The following is a 6,700-nucleotide window of genomic DNA, read 5'->3' as shown; positions in this document are numbered from 1 at the left end:
AATTTTAAATCTAAATAACATTTCTTCAAATTTTAAAAAATTAGCCAAACCAAAAATGAATGGATTGGATCAAATTGTGAAATGATGAAAATATTTAGATTTTTAATGGGATTAGGTCTATTTCTTAATAAAAATAATTATGTTTATTGTAATTTTTAATAAATTATTTAATTAGAGTTATATTAAATTTTATATTATTAATAACATATTTTTTAAAATATTATAATAAATAAATGAATTTTATTATTTAAATTAATAATTAATTATATAATTTTTTTGATAGAGGTATATGATATTAGATTTATTTAAAGTAATCATAATAAGATTTTATTTTAATGAGAAACTTATAAAAATATAATAGGAAAATAGTATTAAGTTTGAAAATTAGAAATTATAAAGAAATTATGGACATTAGGGGATCATTAAAAAAAGTTGAAAAATTTTGGGCCCTTCATGGCTTCCCCGTTGGATAGAATGAAATCTAATCAAAGAAAATAAATTGAGCGGGGATAGAATTTCTTATCCAACGGTCCAATTATGTACAATGCCGTGGATAAGGCTTCAAATTTTAGCAAATATATGAATGTCATGTCAACAAGAAAAAAAAAATTAATTAAATTAAAATTAAATTTTTATATATTTTTCCTTTTTACTTTTCAAACGCAATCTTTAAAACATATGATATTTCATCCTTTCAATCTGATGCATCAATAATATATAATAAATCCTTAATTAATTAGCTGGCACTTGTCGTTATGTTATCCCCTTGTTATTAACGCGCACAAAATCGTAGGCCGGCCAAAAGATTTATATATAAGCCTACATATCAAGTCTAATAATGCGTGATCACTTAATACTTTAGGTTTGAATCTTTATTCTTTTATTTCTTATAAAAAGTAAGTTTAATAATAAAACAATATATTTTCTTAAATAGTTTTAGTATAATTTTTTTAAGCAATTGATTTAATCAAATGAAAAATTTAGAAAAAAAAAAATTTAAGTAATTATAGCTAAAACCCGATCAATAAACCAACCCATAGAAATTGTCTTAGAGCAATTTAGATATTCTCTCTCATTAGACCACATTTTCAAACTTTATAGATGTGCTAATATTATTGTCAAAATAAAAAGATGAAACTATAAATAATGATAATGGCTAAAAATTAAATGTTAATTTACCTAAAAATTTGTCAACATTTAAATGATCTAGAACTAGATTATTGAGTTAGAGGATATGGAATTGACATCATCTTTTAAAAAAAATTATTTTTAAAAATTCAGATACAATCAGGAAATTTGAATATATCAAAAGGAAAACCCTAATTTTGATATTTTTATTTTAATTAATGATTTAGTGATGATAAAATTTTATTATAGAATGAAATTATTTGAATAATATATAAATATTATGTAATGTTCGTCATTTTTTTATGTTAGAATATCTATCATTGATAGAATATTTTAATGAAAATTTAAAATTTCACTGATAAGGGAGTGGCGATAAGATGTGAAAATATGCTTATATATATGTGTTTGAGGTATTCAAAATGTATTTAAAAAATGAAAAATGTTTTAAAGGTTTTTATCCCTAAAAGTTTTTAAGTGGTTGTTTTGGGCAGAAGGAATTTCGGCAACCGAAAAATAGACTTTCTGCCACCAAATTCTGGACTTTCGATAGTCAAAATTCTTTTTATGGTTCAGATGCCTATTTGGACAGAACGGACTTTGGCAACCGAAAGTCCTTCGATTATCAAGGGTACAAAAGGAATCAAGGCCCGTGTTTCTGCTCAAAACACTTGGGTTTTTTTCCTTTTTATCTCTCTCTCAACTGCTAAAGCATAAAGGAGCTCTTTGAAGAGATTTTCTTAAGTTTTTCAAGATCTGGAGGTGGATTCTTTCATTTAAAAGTTTGAGAGACTAGATTTAAGCTTGGGGGGCTTTGATTTTCTCACCTCCAAGCTCTAAGCAAAGAGGTAACATTCTTTTCTTCTTAATCTAATAGGTAGATCTAAAAAAGTTGATGAGGGATTAGGTTTCCCTAACGTCAATTTCATATAAAGTTGTCTTTAAGATGATTTTTGGAAAGTTTATGCATGTTAGGGTTGAGGTTTTGTGATTTATGTTGAAATTATATATTTTTTTTATAAGGTTGGTGTAACACTCCTAATTTTTAAATTCATTATTTTTGGGTGAATATTGATATTTTATTTTATTTGAATTTTAGAAAATTATTTGAAATTTTTCGAATTTCAGAAATCGGGTTCGATTTTCCTAAAATATAAACTTTGATGATTTTTAAAAATTAATTTAAAAACCACGTGGCAAAACTAAAAATATATTTAGAGTCTACAAATTTTTCTGAATTTTCTGAAATTTTTTCGGAATTTTTGGACTTCGTTTTCGGTCCCAAGGCAGAGTAAAAATTTAAAATTTTGTATTCTAAATCGAACCGGACCAGATCGAACAAGTCGAATAGGACCGGCTTCTTCCTTTTTCTTCGTCCTCGCGCGCGTCCCGACCCCTCTCTCTTTCTCTCTCATTTTCTCTCTCCTCCCTCCTCCCCTTGCCGCGCCGCCGCCTCCACAGACACCCCAATCCGCCGGCGCGCCTCCCCAGCCACCTCCCCTCGTCGGCCGCTGCCTGGAACGCCGGAAAAAGGCGCACGAAGCGATGCGATGCGCAAGCGCGCCGCTTCGTCTTCCCGGCCGAAATCCGGTCGATCCGGCCACCAATCGGACCGGGTCTTGTGTCTAAATCCATCTACTCGTCCAGAGCTTTCCATAAACACCAAGAACACCGAAATCCATCGAGCGGTTGTCCAATTTTTGTCCGAGAAGTTTTAGCCCATTTTGACTTTTGGGCTAGATTTCTCGCAAACCGTGAACCCCACGAGAAAACCGAGAGTACCAAAGCGCTCCACTCGTCGAGAGCTTCTAGGCGATATAAATTTCAAATTTTTCCGACACTGTTTTTCGGTGGGTCCCACGGAACTTCGTAGTGTTTTTCCCAGCATTAAATGAGCTTAGAAAATTTCATAAAATTTATATACTAACCCCCGTGTTGTGGGCTTCGTGTAGGTATCTTCAATTAGCAGAAATTCGATAGTTGTCCTGGTCTGTGAATTTCCGGTCAGACAGACCGATTACCGGAAAAGTCTCCAAATTGGATCAAGATTTTGGCTACCCCACCATTGTCAGACGTCCCGATCACGTCCCCGAAGTCAGAATCGGCATAGGTAAACCCGAACCTTACTTTTTCATAATTTTCTAGTGCTTAAATGAGATTAAAAATCCATAAAATATTCGTGGTAGCTCAGAAAATTATGATTCTTTTTGCAATAGCCTAGTAATATTGCTAAGGACCGCGGGGCAAAGTTTTAGAATTTTTAGAGCTTATTTAGGCAGTTTTTGCAAAATGATCAATTATAAGGACTAAACTGTAAATTTACAAATTATGATTGATGACTGTTTGGATGGGCCCAGGAGGGGCTGTGTGATGTGATTGAGTTGTGGATATATGGATTGTGAATATAGAAGTGCTTTTTGAGCCATTTTACAGGTTGGGTAGGTCCTAGGTATAAGGGAGACTCTGCCGGATTTTCGGTACGACTTAGGACGTATTTGGTCTTTTCTTAAGTTTGTATTGAGTCAAATTTATTAAATGATTGTAATAAAATTGTCGTGTGAGTCGATGACCTTCTTCCTCTGCCTACCGCCACGATGACATTGTCAAGTCTGTGAGTAAAATATTAATTTTAATTGTAATTTTACTATTATTATATATTCAAACATGTCCATGCATCACTTATATGTATGTATCTATGTAGTTAAACTCTAGGCACGTTTTATGTTGCATTCATAACTGTTAAAGTGCCATGGATGTTATTGTGGTAATTTGGAGCAGTGTGCGTGCGTTGGCGTGCGTGTGATGTGGTGTTGACTATGGATAGGACGGGTAGACACGGCTTGAGATCTTCGCTGGGACCCAGTCCTTCGGGGTAGACAAGGCTTGAGTTCTTCTCTGGGACCCCAATTTGGTTTATTAAGCGAAAGTTCGGCTTGAGTTCTTCACTGGCACAAGTTGGATTTAAGAGAGCTATATAGGGGATCAGCTCCCATATATTATGATTGATATTAATGGGTGTGTGAGTGCTCCAAATTACCTTTTTGATGCTATGATGTGAAATTATTGTTGATGTTGCATTTCACTCTACAGGGTGCATTAGCTTTAAATAGTTATAGAGATTATGGTTAAAATTGATATTTTACTCTCTGAGTCGAACGCTCACTCCTGTTCAATATTTTTTCAGGCCACAGGAGGATATTTTTAAGGTTAACCTGCTTTTCTCCCTCGCAGGTCGTCTATTCATGTTTGTGTAATTCTATAAACTTTTAGAGTTTCCGCATGTGTTAAAAATATTTAATTGATTTTGGTCTGTAATATAAATTGTTATTTTGAACCTGTAAAATTTTTATCACATGTATGTTTGATGGACTGGATGAGAGAGCTGAGCTCCCATTTATTTTTATGTTGATATGAGTATGTGGAGGGTGAGCTGAGCTCCCCAATTGATTATTTATTGTGTTTACAGGTCGGGTGAGTCAGAAACTCCCCGTTGAAAGGTCCATTTTATGACCGGACTCTGTTCGGTTGATTTCTTGAAATTGGGCCCAAATGGGCCTTAGAGTTGGGTTAATGAATAGTTAGGCTTACTACTGGCCTCGGGGGCTTTAGGTTGGCCCAGGTCCTGGTGCCGGTCCGGCCTATAGGTTGAGTCGTGACAGTTGGTTATGTTTAAGTATTATGGGCCTTAAATGGCTAGTTCCTCTTGATGGATTTGAGACAATCCTCATATATGTTATGTTGGGTTTGGGGAAAACCTAGGATTTAAGTTTTTGGTCAATGTATGTGGGTATTAAACATGATTTCAAGTTTTTTTAAGCCCTATAGATGTGTATATGTATTTAGTTTGAGTTTTAGAACTTTGGAGTGAGTTTGGGTATTGAAGGGGGAAGGATTCTATAGGTTTTCGACTTGAGAATTCTAGAAATTCCTAGGTTCGACTGCCAAAAACCATAGTTTCGCAACCAAAGCAAGCTGTTTCTCGAGAAAATCTAGAAATTTTTCAGGTTCAACAGTCGAAGTCCAAGACTTTGGCAGCCGTAGTGGCTACTGGACAAAATGGGCACCTAATGTTCCAAGGTTCAACAACCAAAACCCAAGACTCTGGCAGCCAAACTTGATTCTACCCACTTTATTTCTCCTTCAATTTCAAGGTTCCAAAATCTAATTTCATGGTTTTTAAGGGCCTAGAATGAGATGCTTATTATGTGTATAGAGTTTTAGAACCTTGTATAATTTTCTAAGGTCCGATTTTATAGGATTGAGCTTGAGGGACTCGAAAGTTTAAGGATTTGGGGATAGCTACCGTTTGAGTTAGGTGGGTGATAGGCTACAAGAGATGAGTAATTCTAATTTTAATAAATGTAAACTTTTTAAATTTAATTTATAATCATCCTCATGCATCATGTCATATTTATTTAGGATGTATGTATCTAGAATACAAAGAAGATGCACAATTGCGTAATTTTTGTTAGTGCATTAATGGATGATGGATGACGCACTAAAAACAACCCCCCCCCCCCCCCCCCCTTTTTCCCTCCATGTTTATGACTATGTTAGGTTATATATGTTATGGATCCATAAAAATCCCATGGGGAGATATTTAAGATGCCCTTTCGGGGGGGATCTATACGATGCTCCAGATGCATGATGCAGGTCATATTTTAAGCCAGAATCTTGAGGAGCCTCTATATGAGCTGAGCACATTGGATTTGAGGAGTCACTAGTGACAAGTCCATCGTACGTAAAATGTTTATAATGTGGAAACCCATTTGAATGATGCATTACATATGTATGAAATGAATGATATAATTAATGGTTGTTAGTTTACTCACTGAACTTGTTTAAGCTTACCCTAGTTTACTCACTGAACTTGTTTAAGCTTGCCCCTTTCCCCTAATCCCCAGGTGCAGGTTTGTAGGATTAGAAGAGTTCTTTAAAGAAAGTTAATTAAAGATAGTTTTAGCACTTGTCTTTATGTATGATGTATGGGTAGACGGACATGTAAACCGTGAATGGATAATACTGTGCTATTAATTGTAGAAAATTGAAATTATGTAACATATTAAGTATGAGTGATGATGTTTATGTTTATGTTGACTCTTTTGAAAGTGTATATGATAAACCATTATGCTTTAGTGATTTTTTTTATGTATGTTAAGGTTCAAATTATGAACCACTTTTATGTTAAAAATATTTATGTATGGATGAAAAGACTAAGTTTAATGGTTTGTTTAGATGTTTGAGTGTTAATAGTATACATGTTAAAGGTATGTCCATAAGTTTAAGGCTTGTTACAGGTTTCAGTAGCCTTAAGCTGACCCGATCCCTAGTACTAGTAATGGCCTTCTGGCTGGGCCATTACAATGTTGGTATCAGAGTTCTAGGTTAGATGAGTGGACCTAGATGCTAGTAAAAGTATAAAATAGAGATGAAAAGAACTTTTTGACCAGCACAGTTAGGGAAATACATGTCCATTAAGGTTGAGTCCTTGTATATTATATGAAGAATGTTATATGCATGCTAGGTTTCATGTTATGTCTGATTATATGTTGTGTGTTCATGCGAATTCACATGA

Source organism: Hevea brasiliensis, chromosome 8 (assembly GCF_030052815.1).
Source record: "Hevea brasiliensis isolate MT/VB/25A 57/8 chromosome 8, ASM3005281v1, whole genome shotgun sequence".
Taxonomy (NCBI): Eukaryota; Viridiplantae; Streptophyta; class Magnoliopsida; order Malpighiales; family Euphorbiaceae; genus Hevea; species Hevea brasiliensis.
The sequence above is the reverse complement of the archived record's forward strand: the minus strand, read 5'-3'. Positions refer to the sequence as shown.